The sequence below is a fragment of the Phyllobates terribilis genome, unplaced genomic scaffold, assembly GCF_046119375.1.
Source record: "Phyllobates terribilis strain yellow unplaced genomic scaffold, ASM4611937v1 Scaffold_4__5_contigs__length_816908805, whole genome shotgun sequence".
NCBI lineage: Eukaryota > Metazoa > Chordata > Amphibia > Anura > Dendrobatidae > Phyllobates > Phyllobates terribilis.
The window spans coordinates 68,487,239-68,504,731 of NW_027362764.1; the positions used below are offsets into that span (position 1 = coordinate 68,487,239).

A 17,493-nucleotide genomic window follows, 5' to 3' on the forward strand; every position below is an offset into this window, starting at 1 on the left:
GTGCATGCGCAGCCGGTCCAGCCAGTATCAGTGTGCATGCGCATCCAGTCCAGCCGGTATCAGTGTCCATGCGCAGCCAGTCCAGTCAGTATCAGTGTGCATGCACAGCCAGTCCAGCCAGTAACAGTCTGCATGCACTGCCAGTCCAGCCAGTATCAGTGTGCATGCACTGCTAGTCCAGCCAGTATCAGTGTACATGCACAGCCAATCCAGCCAGTATAAGTATGCATGAACAGCCAGTCCAGCCAATATTAGTGTGCATGCACAGCCGGTCCAGCCAGTATCAGTGTGCATGCACAGCCAGTCCAGCCAGTATCAGTGTGCATGCGCAGCCGGTCCAGCCAGTATCAGTGTGCATGCGCAGCCGGTCCAGCCAATATCAGTGTGCATGCACAGCCAGTCCAGACAGTATCAGTGTGCATGAACAGCCACTCCAGCCAGTATCAAGGTGCATGCGCAGCCACTCCAGCCAGTATCAGTGTTCATGCGCAGCCGATCCAGGCAATATCAGTGTGCATGCACAGACAGTCCAGCCAGTATCAGTGTGCATGAACAGCCAGTCCAGCCAATATTAGTGTGCATGCACAGCCAGTCCAGCCAGTATCAGTGTGCATGCACAGCGAGTCCAGCCAGTATCAGTGTGCATGCACAGCCAGTCCAGCTAGTATCAGTGTGCATGCACAGACAGTCTAGCAAGTATCAGTGTGCATGTGCAGCCAGTCCAGCCAGTATCAGTGTGCATGCACAGCCAGTCCAGCCAGTAGCAGTGTGCGTGAACAGCCAGTCCAGCCAGTATAAGTGAGCATGCGCAGCCTGTCCAGCCAGTATCAGTGTGCATGCACAGCCAGTCCAGCCAGTATCAGTGTGCATGCGCAGACAGTCCAGCCAGTATCAGTGTGCATGAACAGCCAGTCCAGCTTGTATCAGTGTGCATGCACAGCCGGTCCAGCCAGTATCAGTGTGCATGTGCAGCCGGTCCCGACAGTAACAGTGTGCATGTGCAACCAGTCCAGCCAGTATCAGTGTTTATGAACATCCTGTCCAGCCAGTATCAGTGTACATGTACACCTGGTCCAGCCAGTATCAGTGTGCATGCACAGCCAGTCCAGCCAGTATCAGTGTGCAAGCGCAGCCAGTTCAGCCAATATTAGTCTACATGCACTGCCAGTCCAGGCAGTATCAGTGTGTATGCGCAGCCACTCCAGCCAGTATCAGTGTGCATACGCATCCAGTCCAGCAAGTATCAGTGTGCATGCGCAGACGGTCCAGCCAGTATCAGTGTGCATGAACAGCCAGTCCAGCCAGTATCAGTGTGCATGCGCAGCCAGTCCAGCCAGTATCAGTGTGCATGCACAGCCAGACCAGCCAGTATCAGTGTGCATGCGCAGCCAGTCCAGCCAGTATCAGTGTGCATGCGCATCCAATCCAGCCAGTATCAGTGTGCATGCGCAGCCAGTCCAGCCTGTATCAGTGTGCATGCACAGCCAGTCCAGCCAGTAACAGTCTGCATGCACTGCCAGTCCAGCCAGTATCTGTGTGCATGCACAGCCAGTCTATCCAGTATCAGTGTGCATGTGCAGACGGTCCAGCCAGTATCAGTGTGCATGAACAGCCACTCCAGCCAGTATCAGTGTGCATGCACAGCCGGTCCAGCCAGTATCAGTGTGCATGTGCAGCCGATCCAGGCAGTAACAGTGTGCATGTGCAACCAGTCCAGCCAGTATCAGTGTTTATGAACATCCAGTGCAGCCACTATCCATGTGCATGCACAGCCAGGTCAGCCAGTATCAGTGTGCATGCGCAGCCAGTCCAGCCAGTATTAGTCTGCATGCACTGCTAGTCCAGCGAGTATCAGTGTGTATGCGCAGCCAGTCCAGCCAGGATCAGTGTGCATATGCAGCCAGTCCAGACAGAATCAGTGTGCATGCGCAGCCAGTCCAGCCAATATCAGTGTGTATGAACAGCCAGTCCAGCAGGTATCAGTGTACATGCACAGCTGGTCCATCCAGCATCAGTGTGTATACACAGCCGGTCCAGCCAGTATCAGTGTGCATGTGCATCCAGTCCAGCCAGTATCAGTGTGCATGCGCAGCCAGTCCAGCCAGTATCAGTGTGCATGCACAGCCAGTCTAGCTAGTATCAGTGTGCATACGCAGACGGTCCAGCCAGTATCAGTGTGCATGCACAGCCAGTCCAGCCAGTATCAGTGTGCATGCACAGCCAGTCCAGCCAGTATCAGGGTGCATGCACAGCCAGTTCAGCCAGTATCAGGGTGCATGCACAGCCAGTCCAGCCAGTAACAGTCTGCATGCACTGCCAGTCCAGTCAGTATCAGTGTGCATGCACAGCCAGTCTAGCCAGTATCAGTGTGCATACGCAGACGGTCCAGCCAGTATCAGTGTGCATGAACAGCCAGTCCAGCCAGTATCAGTGTGCATGTGCATTCAGTCCAGCCAGTATCAGTGTGCATGCGCAGCCAGTCCAGCCAGTAACAGTGTGCATGCACAGCCAGTCTAGCCAGTATCAGTGTGCATAAGCAGACGGTCCAGCCAGTATCAGTGTGCATGAACAGCCAGTCCAGCCAGTATCAGTGTGCATGCACAGCCGGTCCAGCCAGTATCAGTGTGCATGTGCAGCCGATCCAGGCAGTAACAGTGTGCATGTGCAACCAGTCCAGCCAGTATCAGTGTTTATGAACATCCAGTGCAGCCACTATCCATGTGCATGCACAGCCAGGTCAGCCAGTATCAGTGTGCATGAACAGCCAGTCCAGCCAGTATCAGTGTGCATGTGCAACCAGTCCAGCCAGTATCAGTGTGCATGCACAGCCGGTCCAGCCAGCATCAGTGTGCATGCACAGCCGGTCCAGACAGTATCAGTGTGCATGCGCAGACGGTCCAGCCAGTATCAGTGTGCATGCGCAGCCAGTCCAGCCAGTATCAGTGTGCATGAGCAGCCAGACCAGCCAGTATCAGTGTGCATGCGCAGCCGGTCCAGCCAGTATCAGTGTGCATGCGCATCCAATCCAGCCAGTATCAGTGTGCATGCGCAGCCAGTCCAGCCAGTATCAGTGTGCATGCACAGCCAGTCCAGCCAGTAACAGTCTGCATGCACTGCCAGTCCAGTCAGTATCAGTGTGCATGCACAGCCAGTCTAGCCAGTATCAGTGTGCATGCGCAGATGGTCCAGCCAGTATCAGTGTGCATGAACAGCCAGTCCAGCCAGTATCAGTGTGCATGTGCAACCAGTCCAGCCAGTATCAATGTTTATGAACATCCAGTGCAGCCACTATCCATGTGCATGCACAGCCAGGTCAGCCAGTATCAGTGTGCATGCGCAGCCAGTCCAGCCAGTATTAGTCTGAATGCACTGCAAGTCCAGCCAGTATCAGTGTGTATGCGCAGCCAGTCCAGCCAGTATCAGTGTGCATATGCAGCCAGTCCAGACAGAATCAGTGTGCATGCGCAGCCAGTCCAGCCAATATCAGTGTGTATGACCAGCCAGTCCAGCAGGTATCAGTGTACATGCACAGCTGGTCCAGCCAGCATCAGTGTGTATACACAGCCGGTCCAGCGAGTATCAGTGTGCATGTGCATTCAGTCCAGCCAGTATCAGTGTGCATGCGCAGCCAGTCCAGCCAGTATCAGTGTGCATGCGCAGCCAGTCCAGCCAGTATCAGTGTGCATGCACAGCCAGTCCAGCCAGTAACAGTCTGCATGCACTGCCAGTCCAGCCAGTATCAGTGTGCATGCACAGCCAGTCTAGCCAGTATCAGTGTGCATACGCAGACGGTCCAGCCAGTATCATTGTGCATGAACAGCCGGTCCAGCCAGTATCAGTGTGCATGTGCATTCAGTCCAGCCAGTATCAGTGTGCATGCGCAGCCAGTCCAGCCAGTATCAGTGTGCATGCGCAGCCAGTCCAACCGCTATCAGTGTGCATGTGCAGCCAGTCCAGCCAGTATCAGTCTGCATGCACTGCCAGTCCAGCCAGTATCAGTGTGCTTGCACTGCTAGTCCAGCCAGTATCAGTGTACATGCACAGCCAGTCCAACCAGTATAAGTATGCATACACTGCCAGTCCAGCCAGTATCAGTGTGCTTGCACTGCTAGTCCAGCCAGTATCAGTGTACATGCACAGCCAGTCCAACCAGTATAAGTATGCATGAACAGCCAGTCCAGCCAATATTAGTGTGCATGCATAGCCAGTCCAGCCAGTATCAGTGTGAATGTGCAGCAAGTCCAGCCAATATCAGTGTGCATGCACAGCCGGTCCAGCCAGTATCAGTGTGCATGCGCATCCAGTCCAGCCAGGATCAGTGTGCATGCGCAGCCAGTCCAGCCAGTCTCAGTCTGCATGCATTCCCAGTCCAGCCAGTATCAGTGTGCATGCGCAGCCGGTCCAGCCACTATCAGTGTGCATGCACAGTCAGTCCAGCCAATATCAGTGTGCATGCACTGCCAGCCCAGCCAGTTTCAGTGTGCATGTGCAGCCAATCCAGCCAGTATCAGTGTGCATGCACAACCAGTCCAGCCAGTATTAGTGTATATGAACAGTCAGCCCAACCAGTATAAGTGTGCACGCACAGCCGGTCCAGCCAGTATCTGTGTGCATGCACAGCCGGTCCAGCCAATATCAGTGTGCATGTACAGCCAGTCCAGCCAGTATCAGTGTGCATGCGCAGATGGTCCAGCCAGTATCAGTGTGCATGAACAGCCAGTCCAGCCAGTATCAGTGTGCATGTGCAGCCAGTCCAGGCAGTAACAGTATGCATGTGCAACCAGTCCAGCCAGTATCAGTGTTTATGAACATCCAGTCCAGCCAGTATCAGTGTACATGTACACTTGGTCCAGCCAGTATCAGTGTGCATGCACAGCCAGTCCAGCCAGTATCAGTGTGCATGCGCAGCCAGTCCAGCCAGTATCAGTGTGCATACGCAGCCAGTCCAGCCAGTATCAGTGTGCATGCGCAGCCAGTCCAGCCAATATCAGTGTGTATGAACAGCCAGTCCAGCAGGTGTCAGTGTACATGCTCAGCTGGTCCAGCCAGCATCAGTGTGCATGCACAGCCGGTCCAGACAGTATCAGTGTGCATGCGCAGCCGGTCCAGCCAGTATCAGTGTGCATGCTCAGCCAGTCCAGTCAGTATCAGTCTGCATGCGCAGACAGACAAGCCAGTATCAGTGTGCATGCGCAGCCGGTCCAGCCAGTATCAGTGTGCATGCGCATCGAGTCCAGCGAGTATCAGTGTGCATGCGCAGCCGGTCCAGCCAGTATCAGTGTGCATGCGCAGCCAGTCCAGCCAGTATCAGTCTGCATGCGCAGCCAGACCAGCCAGTATCAATTGTGCATGCGCAGCCGGTCCAGCAAGCATCAGTGTGCATGCGCATCCTGTCCAGCCAGTAACAGTCTGCATGCACTGCCAGTCCAGCCAGTATCAGTGTGCATGCACAGGCAGTCCAGCCAGTATCAGTGTGCATGCGCAGATTGTCCAGCCAGTATCAGTGTGCATGAACAGCCAGTCCAGCCAGTATCAGTGTGCATGCACAGCCGGTCCAGCCAGTATCAGTGTGCATGTGCAGCCGATCCAGCCAGTAACAGTGTGCATGTGCAACCAGTCCAGCCAGTATCAATGTTTATGAACATCCAGTGCTGCCAGTATCCGTGTGCAGGCACAGCCAGTTCAGCCAGTATCAGTGTGCATGTGACGCACCCCTGGGCCTGTGTCACACAGCGTTGCGCATGCAGGAGCTTACCCGGAGCCGGATCTGTTGAGGGTTGTAGTCTCGTGGCGGTGACCCGGTCCGTGCCCAGGGAGTCAGACTAAGTGGCGTTGTATTAGCGGTAGATGTTGGACGACTACGCCACCCGTTGAATGCAGCGAAGGAGCTGCCGCTGCAGGGCAGACCGCTGAGGCCGGTGGTAGGATTGTGCAGCGTGGTAGTATCACCCCCAACGGGAGGGGTATGGCCTCAGGGCAGCCGACGTGGATGATGGGGGTAGCAGGAATCACTCAGAGACGATGCGGTGTAGTTCAGGGTCTTTACTGGTGATAAAGATAGACCCTCCCGGAGTACTGGCTAGCGATCGGGGCCTGGTCAGTCCTTGAGCAGATGGGATCTCCCCTGGCCAGGCGGAGTTGTAGGCCTCCCAAACTGACTGTACTCTTCTGGCTACCTTGCTAGAGGCGGGTATAAGTAGCCCACGTCCCTGAGTGTACCGTGTGGTGCTCACCCGTATGGCCGGTGACTCGGGGCCTTCTAGTGGCGTCCGCTCCACGACGGCGGTGCTGGTCCCACGCGTGTGACCGTGCCTTCGGGTTTCTTGGCCAGAGGACCTGAAATCCCCTGCCGGGCGGTTTCTGCTGCTGGGTAAAGATTAGTCCCCACAGCCTCGGACTCCGGGTCCGGTGATAGCTTCTCAGTCAGGGCGAGCTCTGCAGCTGCCAGCCCCTGACTCCTTATAGCACTGCTCCCACAGAGCTCCTGATGTTCTTCTCCTATATCTGCTGCTCTTCTCTGTCTCTACTTCTTCTCTACTCACTAACCCTGCCTCAGCCCTAGGTTTATATAGGGGAAGTCCTTCCCCTCCCAGGACTGGGCAGGAGGTGTGGCATGCATAGGATCCCTGACCAAGAGACCTCCCACCTGCTCTCAGACATAACATAGCTGTTACTGTGGAAACCAGACCCCTGGGGTGCCACATTCCCCCCTAGTGAAATTTAGTACTCCGGGACTAAACATATTTTTGTAACATAACAAATTACAAACAGAAACAACGTAATAAAGAAAAACATTAGGACGGTCACGGCGTTTCCGCAACCGGGTGCAGTTTTTCAAGAAAACAAGGGTGTCCATTTCACCAAAAACAGGGAGACGTAACCAGGTAGGGGTCTGTCCTGCCCCGAGTCCTTAACAGTCTTTAGTCCGTCCTGGGTTACGCTCCAACTATATGCACAAAGGATTCCCGGTAAATCCACCAAAGACTCCTACAAATAACTAGAAACACATAATTATACACAAGCAACAATAAACAGGTAAACATTGATAAAATAGCTTGAACATTTAGATCCTCCACCGTATGGGCAACTGGCCTCTAGTGACCCTAGTGGACCTACGGAGCTGGCTGACTGGTCCTGAGCTACAGGGTATAGGAGCTGTCAAGGGTAAACTGGGCAGCCGTCTACGGACTCGTTGGCTCACTAGGGGTATGGCAGGCTCACTATAAGCAGAGGGTTGATTCTCCGGGTCTGCTTGTGTGGGGTCTTCTGCCTCCTGGACCGGCTGTTCTTCCAGCTCTACCTGTTGCTCCGTAGGCACTTGGGATGCTGGTTGGAGGAACGTGAGGACGGGTACCACAACTGCACCATTGACTTGAGTCCAGGACCGAGGGAAGTCTCCGAGCACAGTACTAACCATATCTTCCCTTTCCTCTACGGGTCGAGGGTCTTCTTGCTCTCCTTCTGGGTTCCGTAGCTGTTCGGGACACTTCTTCAGGTGATCCCGGGATACAATGGCTGTGGTTTCCCCTCCGTCTTTACTGATGGTACAAACCTTCGGGTTGTCGTGGCTTGAGGGCAGTACGGTGTACGGGTCCTTCTCCCACTGGTCGTCCAACTTGTGGAGCCGTCTCTTCCTCTTCAAGACCTGCTCTCCGGGTACCAGGGGAACAGCGGGAGCATACTGGTTGTAAGTTTTCTCTTGTCTTTCCCTAGCGAGACAGAGACTTCGCTCCACGCTCTCCTGTACTTTCCGGTACTGCTGCTGCCTCTCTGTGTCCCAGTCTGCTTCCGGTGAAGTGTCCTCAGGTGTCAGGACTCCCATCTCCAGGTCAACAGGTAGCTTACCAGGCCTTGCCCTCATTAGGTAAGCCGGGGTACAGTTGGTGGAACCTACAGGGATGTAGTTGTATAGGTCCACCAGGTCGGGCAGCTTCTCAGGCCACAGACTGCGTTCTTCCAGGGGCAACATTTTCAGAAGATCCATTACCACCTGGTTCATTTTCTCACAAAGTCCATTAGTTTGCGGATGATAGGGTGTCGTCCTTATCTTCCGGCAGCCATACAGATTGCAGAATTCCTGGAAGACCTCCGCTTCAAAGGCAGGTCCCTGATCCGTCAGCACTTGGTCCGGGTACCCGTGTGGACGGCAGAAATGCTGCTGGAAGGCTCTAGCTGCCGTTTGAGCTGTTAAGTCCTTAACGGGGACGACAACCAAGAACCGGGAGTAATGATCCACAATGGTTAACGCGTAGACGTAGCCACTTCTGCTTGGGGTCAGTTTTACATGATCCAAGGCTACCAGTTCCAACGGCTGCTTGGTGACGATGGACTGAAGGGGGGTCTTCTGGCTGGCACGGTCCTTCCTTCTTAGGTTGCACGGGCCACAGTCTCTGCACCACCTCTCGATGGTTCCCCTCATGCCTACCCAGTGGAACCGCCCGCGCAGCAGGAACTCCAGCTTCTTCCATCCGAAGTGTCCAGCCCCGTCGTGGTATGCCTCCATCACCATGGCTGCGTCTCTTCGTGGCACCACTACTTGCCAGATTAGTTCATGCGTCCGGGAGTTAACCATTCTGCAGCACAACTTCCCCTTGTAAAGGAACAGTCGACTCTTCTCAGCCCACAGTTGTTTGGCTTCCTCCGGAGTGTCTGGGTCAAGGCGAGCCTCTGGCCGAGTCAGCATCTCCTTCACCAGTCGGACGGCAGGGTCACTGTCTTGCGTTTCCTCCCAGTTGTAGTGAGGCAAGGGGTTAAACGTAGCGGCTTGCTTACTCCTTACCCGATGGGAATACTGGATAGTCCCATGACGGTGGAACGCGGGGAGTTCGACTTCTTCCAGTCCCTCTGGATCTTCTCCTACGTCCGGTAGGTTTGGCATCCTGGACAGGGCGTCCGCGTTGGTATTGGAACGTCCTGCCCGGTATTTGATTGTGAACTCGTAGTTGGACAGACGGGCCATCCATCTCTGCTCTAGGGCACCGAGTCTTGCCGTGTCCAGGTGTGTCAACGGGTTGTTATCCGTGTACACGGTGAACCGGGAAGAAGCGAGGTAGTGCTTAAAGCGTTCGGTGACTGCCCACACCACTGCCAGGAACTCTAGCTTAAAGGAGCTGTAATTCTCAGGGTTTCTTTCGGTGGGTCGCAGTTTTCGACTGGCGTAAGCGATTACTCGTTCTTTCCCCTGCTGGATCTGGGACAGTACGGCTCCTAGCCCGATGTTACTTGCGTCGGTGTAGAGGATAAAGGGCTGGCTGTAATCAGGGTACGCCAGGATTTCATCCCCCGTGAGGGCCATCTTCAGCTGGCGGAAGGACTCTTCTTCTAACTTCTCCCATTTGAAGGGCGGCTTCTGGTTCTTGGCCTTCCGGGACTGGCCTATCAGGAGGTCCTGCATAGGAGCTGCCTTTTTGGTGAAACCGGGGATGAATCTGCGGTAATAGCCTACCAACCCGAGGAACTGACGCACTTCCTTTACACTGGAGGGACTTGGCCATTCCTTAATTGCGGTGATCTTATCAGGGTCGGGAGCCACTCCGTCAGTGCTCACCACGTGTCCCAGGTACTGCACCTTTGGTTTTAGGAGGTGACACTTGGAGGGTTTTACCTTTAGGCCGTGGTTTGCCAGAGCTTCGAACACTTCCGCCAAGTGTTTCAGGTGGTCCTCATAAGTCTTGGAATATACAATGACATCGTCCAGGTACAACAGGACCGTCTCGAAGTTTTTGTGGCCCAGACAGCACTCCATTAATCGTTGAAAGGTTCCTGGTGCGTTACAGAGTCCGAACGGCATGCAGGTAAACTCGCTAAGTCCCATCGGGGTGGTGAATGCGGTCTTCTCCCGGTCCGCCTCTGCTACAGGAACCTGCCAGTACCCACTAGTGAGATCCAAGGTAGAGAAGAAGTTAGCAGATCTTAAAGCAGCCAAAGACTCCTCTATCCTTGGTAAGGGGTACGCATCCTTGTGTGTGATACGGTTGATTTTCCGGTAATCTACACACATCCTCATGGTGTTGTCTTTCTTTTTGACTAAGACTAGTGGAGCTGCCCAGGGGCTACAGCTATCCCTGATCACCCCAGCCTCCTTCATGTCCCTAAGCATCCCCTTGGCGTGTTGGTAGTGTGCAGGGGGTACGGGTCGATACCTCTCTTTTATGGGAAGATGGTCTCCCGTGCGGATGCGGTGTTCTACCCCCTTGACTCGCCCGAAGTCTAACGGGTGTTTACTGAACACTCTCTCGTACTCTTGAACCACCCGATAGACTCCCTGTCTCTGGTGTGAGGGAGTGGAGTCAGTACCCAAATGTAGTTGCTGACACCAGTCCTCCATTGTTTCCTTAGAGCCGTTACCTTCCTCCGGGGAAGATGGAGGCAAGGGTTCTACGGACTGTATGGAATTTTGATTGATGGTATACAATTTGGCTAGCGTGGCATACCGGGGCAGGTACACTTCCCTCTTCCCGATATTTATTATGCGAACGGGCACCCTCCCATGGCGTACATTGACCACCCCCCGTGCTGTCAAAATGGTGGGCCTACTGTCTGAGTAAACTGGTTCTACCATTGCCTGGTAATCTCTACCTCTCAGACCAATAGCTGCCCGGCACCAAATCATCATTTCACTTTTTGGGGGCATGGCAATAGGGAAAGGGTCACACATTCTTACGCTACCAATCTCACCACCGGAGAGTTCTATCTGTTGCCGTCGCATCAGTGCCCGGATCTCTTTCTGGAGCACTCGCTGCTGGCCGGAGCTGGCGTTCTTGGCAACCTGCTGTAAAAGGAAAATCACCTCTGCAAGACAATTTTCAATTACATTAGTTCCTAGAGTTATCTTTGGGTGACTCTCGTGCTTGTCAATGTCTACAATGATCAGTCCCTGTGCCGCCAGTTCAACTCTACCGATTTTAATGGTCACTTCTTTAAATCCAATCTGTGGCACAGGCTGACCATTGCTGGCGATGATACTCAAATCGTCGTCAGGGTAGCGGGTGATATCCGAGTCATTCCAGTACTGCTTGAAGAGCACGTACGGGATAGTGGTAACCTGTGACCCGGTGTCCAGTAGGGCACTCATAGGGATGCCATCCAGTACCACAGGCAAGACTGGACGTCCTCCCACATATTTGTCACGCCAGTTCGATGGGCCTGATGATCTTTTTCCTGGGGTTTGGCCCTCTACCCCAGGTTGTGCCAGTTTAAAGGACAGTACCTTGCCATATGTCCGGGTTGATTGCAGCGGCGGCAGATGGGTTGTCCGTCCTCGTTGTATCGGTCGCTGGGTCTTCCTCTGGCCGGTGGGGTCCTCCTTGGTCGACGCCACGGGATGTCCTCCGGTCCGGATGCCAGCTGGATCTTCCCTGGAGTGGAAACCTGTAAAGACTGCACAGTTCGGGTTAGCGCGGCAACGCTTTTAGCTAGCTCTTGGACCTGATGGTGCAGGTCTGGAGCCGGGTCATTGTTCAAAGCCTGCGCATCAGCTCCCACAGGCCCTGCCGACAAGGGCGCCGCCTCCTGGTGGTAAGTGGTAGTGGGGCGTCTGTGGGTCACAACGCCACCTGGTGCCGGTTCTCGGAGCACCCGGATGGCTCTGTCCTTGAACTGTGCAAATCCCAGATGAGGGTCCTGTAAGGCCATTGCCCGCAACTGGGTTCGGTGGGCATTGCAATATAAACCCTCTATAAATTGTTCAGTCAACAGCCTGTTCTCGTCTCCCACGCCGTCAGGGTCGGTCTGCTTAATGGCTCTCAGGGCCTCTTGTAGGTTCAGGGCATAGTCCCTTATACTCTCGTATGCTCGCTGCTTGCACCCGTAGAATCTAAGCTTGATCTCGGCTGAGGTGCGGGTATCAAAGGTGTCCCTCAGCCGGGTTAGTATCCCTGCAACAGTCCTCCCCCCAGGTGGCCAGGACTTTACCTCCCTTTGGGCTGCCCCGGTTAATTGGGCCACCAGGATGCTCACTTTTTGCTCTTCTGTGAGGGGGTACACCTGGAAGAGGCTATCCAGCTTTTCTCTAAAGTCATGCAGGGTATGTGACTCCCCTGAGTACTGGGGTAGCCAGGCCGCTCCCGGGATATAGGGCATGGTGAAAGGCATGACTGCAGCAGCGGTGGCGCTGGCGGGGGTTGAGGCAGTGAAGCTCTCCTCCGTATCCGACATCTTCCTCCCCCCTAGTGGACCGTGGCCTACCTTGCGATGATCCTCTTCCGTAGGCCGCGGCTCCGCAGTGGATCGTCAGGGTTGAGGACCTTCCGTCGCGCTCCTGTGACGTCGGCGTCTGCTGGGCTCCTTCCAGGACCTTACGCAACGTCCGGACGTGAGGCGGGGCTTCCGTTCTCGCGCGCTTTCGGAGTCCACGCCCCTCTTCTTCCCGCGCGGCGTCTTCAAGATGGCGTCCAACGGCGGGAAAACTCCACGGATGGCGGGAAGAAGGCAGAAGATGGCGCCGGATGGCGGGAAAACTTCGCGGATGGCGGGAAGAAGGTAGAAGATGGCGCCGGATGGCGGGAAACCTCCACGGATGGCGGGAATCTTCACCACTGGTAAGTTTGAACAGTCTTTTTCAGGCACGCAGTACCCGGTGGTTGCGGGCACGAAATCCTGCCGACTACGCCAAAAGTTGACGCACCCCTGGGCCTGTGTCGCACAGCGTTGCGCATGCAGGAGCTTACCCGGAGCCGGATCTGTTGAGGGTTGTAGTCTCGTGGCGGTGACCCGGTCCGTGCCCATGGAGTCAGACTAAGTGGCGTTGTATTAGCGGTAGATGTTGGACGACTACGCCACCCGTTGAATGCAGCGAAGGAGCTGCCGCTGCAGGGCAGACCGCTGAGGCCGGTGGTAGGATTGTGCAGCGTGGTAGTATCACCCCCAACGGGAGGGGTATGGCCTCAGGGCAGCCGACGTGGATGATGGGGGTAGCAGGAATCACTCAGAGACGATGCGGTGTAGTTCAGGGTCTTTACTGGTGATAAAGATAGACCCTCCCGGAGTACTGGCTAGCGATCGGGGCCTGGTCAGTCCTTGAGCAGATGGGATCTCCCCTGGCCAGCGGAGTTGTAGGCCTCCCAAACTGACTGTACTCTTCTGGCTACCTTGCTAGAGGCGGGTATAAGTAGCCCACGTCCCTGAGTGTACCGTGTGGTGCTCACCCGTATGGCCGGTGACTCGGGGCCTTCTAGTGGCGTCCGCTCCACGACGGCGGTGCTGGTCCCACGCGTGTGACCGTGCCTTCGGGTTTCTTGGCCAGAGGACCTGAAATCCCCTGCCGGGCGGTTTCTGCTGCTGGGTAAAGATTAGTCCCCACAGCCTCGGACTCCGGGTCCGGTGATAGCTTCTCAGTCAGGGCGAGCTCTGCAGCTGCCAGCCCCTGACTCCTTATAGCACTGCTCCCACAGAGCTCCTGATGTTCTTCTCCTATATCTGCTGCTCTTCTCTGTCTCTACTTCTTCTCTACTCACTAACCTTGCCTCAGCCCTAGGTTTATATAGGGGAAGTCCTTCCCCTCCCAGGACTGGGCAGGAGGTGTGGCATGCATAGGATCCCTGACCAAGAGACCTCCCACCTGCTCTCAGACATAACATAGCTGTTACTGTGGAAACCAGACCCCTGGGGTGCCACACATGCGCAGCCAGTCCAGCCAGTATTAGACTGCATGCACTGCTAGTCAAGCCAGTATCAGTGTGTATGTGCAGCCAGTCCAGCCAGTATCAGTGTGCATATGCAGCCAGTCCAGCCAGTATCAGTGTGCATGTGCAGCCAGTCCAGCCAATTTCAGTGTGTATGAACAGCCAGTCCAGCAGGTATCAGTATACATGCACAGCTGGTCCAGCCAGCATCAGTGTCCATGCACAGCCGGTCCAGCCAGTATCAGTGTGCATGTGCATTCAGTCCAGCCAGTATCAGTGTGCATGCACAGCCAGTCCAGCCAGTATCAGTGTGCATGCGCAGCCAGTCCAGCCAGTATCAGTCTGCATGCACTGCCAGTCCAGCCAGTATCAGTGTGCATGCACTGCTAGTCCAGCCAGTATCAGTGTACATGCACAGCCAGTCCAGCCAGTATAAGTATGCATGAACAGCCAGTCCAGCCAATATTAGTGTGCATGCATAGCCAGTCCAGCCAGTATCAGTGTGCATGCACAGCAAGTCCAGCCAATATCAGTGTGCATGCACAGCCGGTCCAGCCAGTATCAGTGTGCATGCGCAGCCAGTCCAGCCAGTATCAGTGTGCGTGCACAGCCGGACCAGCCAGTATCAGTGTGCATGCACAGCCAGTCCAGACAGTATCAGTGTGCATGAACAGCCACTCCAGCCAGTATCAGTGTGCATGCGCAGCCACTCCAGCCAGTATCAGTGTTCATGCGCAGCCAGTCCAGCCTGTATCAGTGTGCATGTGCAGCCACTCAAGCCAGTATCAGTGTGCTTGCGCAGCTGCTCCAGACAGTATCACTGTGCATGCGCCAACCAGTATCAGTGTGCATGCACAGCTGGTCCAGCCAGTATCAGTGTGCATGCACAGCCAGTCCAGCCAGTATCAGTGTGCATGGGCTGCCAGTCCAGCCAGTATCAGTGTGCATGCACAGCCAGTCCATCCAGTATCTATGTGCTTGCACAGCCAGTCCAGCCAATAACAGTGTGCATACACAGCCAGTCCAGCCATTAATAGTCTGCATACACAGCCAGTCCAGCCAGTATCAGTGTGCATGCGCAGCCAGTCCAGCTAGTATCAGTGTGCATGTGCACATATGTAGGACAGCGTTTTCCCTAGGAATGAGTGCTATCTATCACAAGCTGGGCTGTCCCCAAGATGCAGATTGAGAGGCCATAACAATGAAGCCAGCATATGGCCACGACATGGTTGCACCGAAGCCTACTTATTTATATAAAGATTTAAAGTTGTTTTCACAAGTACTGTACCAGTAACAAGTGCAGTGCTAATGTGATTTTTATATGGGTGAAGTCCCCTATATCACTCTATAGTTAGTATAACATGAATCTTGAGGGTGACATTTCTCCCACAATCAATAGATCACAAATTTCTGTTTGCCAGCAGCTTCCTCTGGAGGGAGCTCACTGCATGTACATTTAAACTGATCCCATTAAGCCTTAAAGTGAACATGAATGCAGGATTGTGCTCAGTAAATTACATACACTGTGAGGTGGACGACATTACACTGATTAATATGACACCTTGGTTGATGAAATCCATCCTGTGGTTCTTGTGTAATCTTTACTTTCAGTTTGAAGATATTGATATTCTCATGCTCCAGGGCGGCCTGTGGAAGCGCTCTATCTGGTGCTCTGCTTACATATTCATCTGTATGCTCTTATGACAGTTCACTGTGCCTTCACTGACCTGCCTCCTATTTTACATAATGCATCTAGTAGTGCGGGGCTAGGTACAATAGGAGACAGGTCAGTGAAGGTACAGTGACCTGTCATAAGAACATACAGATGAATATGTAAGCAGAGCACCAGATAGAGCGCCCCCACAGTCCCACCCCGAAGCACAAGCGAGCATATCAATATCTCCAAACTGCAAGTAAAGATTACACAAGAACTACTGGACGGATTTCATCAACCAAGGTATCATTTTAATCAGTGTAATGTCGCCCATCTGACAGTGTATGTACTTTACTGAGCACAATCCTGCTGACAGGTGCACTTTAAAGGGATTGTCTCAAGTTTATGAATGGGTAAAATTGCAAAGTGCTTGTTAGAACAACCAATCTTACAATTTACCCCTTATTAAACATCCGCTCAAGAGCAGAGGGATTTGTAATTTTATAGTGTTCAGCTAGTTGACAAGATTACCGGCCATCTTTTGTGGCCCTCTGACGCTGGTGGGATTGCTTGGTCTGACCAGCCTCAGTCTCCCTGTACTTCTGACTAAATTGGTGACCTGAACTGTCAATTTTCAGGAGTGCGCCTCTACCTGACAACCAAGAAACTGTGACACAGAGGAGCAGTGCACTCTTTTTGATTCATTTTGAGAGAACCCCTTTAATTGTCACAGTAATTTCAGCAAACTTTGCATAAATCAGTAGTACAAATGAATATAAAAAACTTTGTAATGTATCTTGTCACAGAAATATGCTTTTCCCACTTATGAACCACTTCTCTCCCTCTCCTCCTTAACTCATGATCTTCTTTGAAAAACAGCTCTTGTCTTAGTCAAATCTGTCTTGGTCAAAGAAAGATGGACTTCCTGCTCAATGAAGAATTATATTGCAAGTCCTTTTAAACTTCATGGAAAGTGGAGGGGGAAGAGGAGTGAAAAGCACTCAACACAATGAGACTAGGCTGGCACTGACAGAGAGACAGGCCGATCATGCTTTGGCTTCTAGTAAATTTCTTCCATTTCATTGCTGGATTAACAGCCACACAGCTCAGTGATGCTGTATAATGTCTGTGTGCTGAACAGAAAGAAGAGCAGCCATCCATCTCTTTGTTTGTAGTTTCCATGGAAGACATCATAGCAGCTAATCTCCACTAAATACAGTAGGTCAGAGAAAAGTGAGAATTAGAGATATAGCATGCAAAGGGGAAAAATTGGAGAAGAATACAGGATAAAAGTTAAATAATGGCCAGAAATTGTGTTATTCTTATTGAAATGACAGGTGAACTTTAAAGGGTCATTTCTTAAAAAAACAATTTGTCACACACACACAAGAGATGGTGTATGTTGTAGATCCTTGGAATCTAATCGATGGGACCCCCATTAATTTGGGGCTCTGTAGACCTATCTTTAATGGAGCGGAGATGTGCAATCATTGTGTGTGGGACTGCTCTACATAGCCAATCACTGTACTTGGCAGTCCCACAGACCTTTCAGGAAGGGACTGCAGAGTCACATTCTCAGGATTACCAGGGGTCCTAGATGTCAGACTCCCAGCAATCAGCAAGTTATTTCCTATCCTATCAATAGGGCATAATTTTTTTTGTTTTTGGAAATAGCCCTTCAATACAAAAAGTGAAACCTCCCAGTAAATGTACTATCCAGGTACTAAGAACCCACCTAAGTTTGCCCATGACCTTTTCTGAAAGTATTTTTTTTTTTTTAATGGACCAGTAGCCTCTAACTTCGTGCTAGGAGATGTAGTAGTTATTTTACAACTGAACAGTGTGCAAGCAAATATAGACATCTCTCTTGTCAAAGAAATATGCATCTTTCTCAACTTATTAACCACTTTCTCTCCCAGTGGTGGACGGAGAAGGAAGAGGGCACCAGTGCAAAAACATTATATGGGCCCTTTGCAATCCAATAGCTCATCATAAAGCACCATTTCTCCTACTTTTGCAGGTAGAAGTGGAATTCTTTACCTCTTGGGGCCCTGTACGGCTACATAGGTTGCACTATTGGTATGTCTGCCCTTGTTCTCTCCTCCCTCCTGCTTCCTAAACTAATCGTTTGCTCTGAAAACCTGATGAAATATGACCAAGACCAGATAAAACTCCAGCTCACTAATGTATCAAAAGGAGGGAGGAGCACAGCAAGAG

At 52.9% G+C, this 17,493-nt stretch overlaps 1 protein-coding gene across 1 annotated transcript in view; it reads left to right on the top strand.

Annotated features, from left to right (window-relative positions):
- LOC141264991 (macrophage mannose receptor 1-like) overlaps positions 1-17,493 on the top strand; it is a 154,166-nt gene that overhangs the window by 101,002 nt on the left and 35,671 nt on the right. The gene's annotated exons all lie outside the window — the stretch shown is intronic.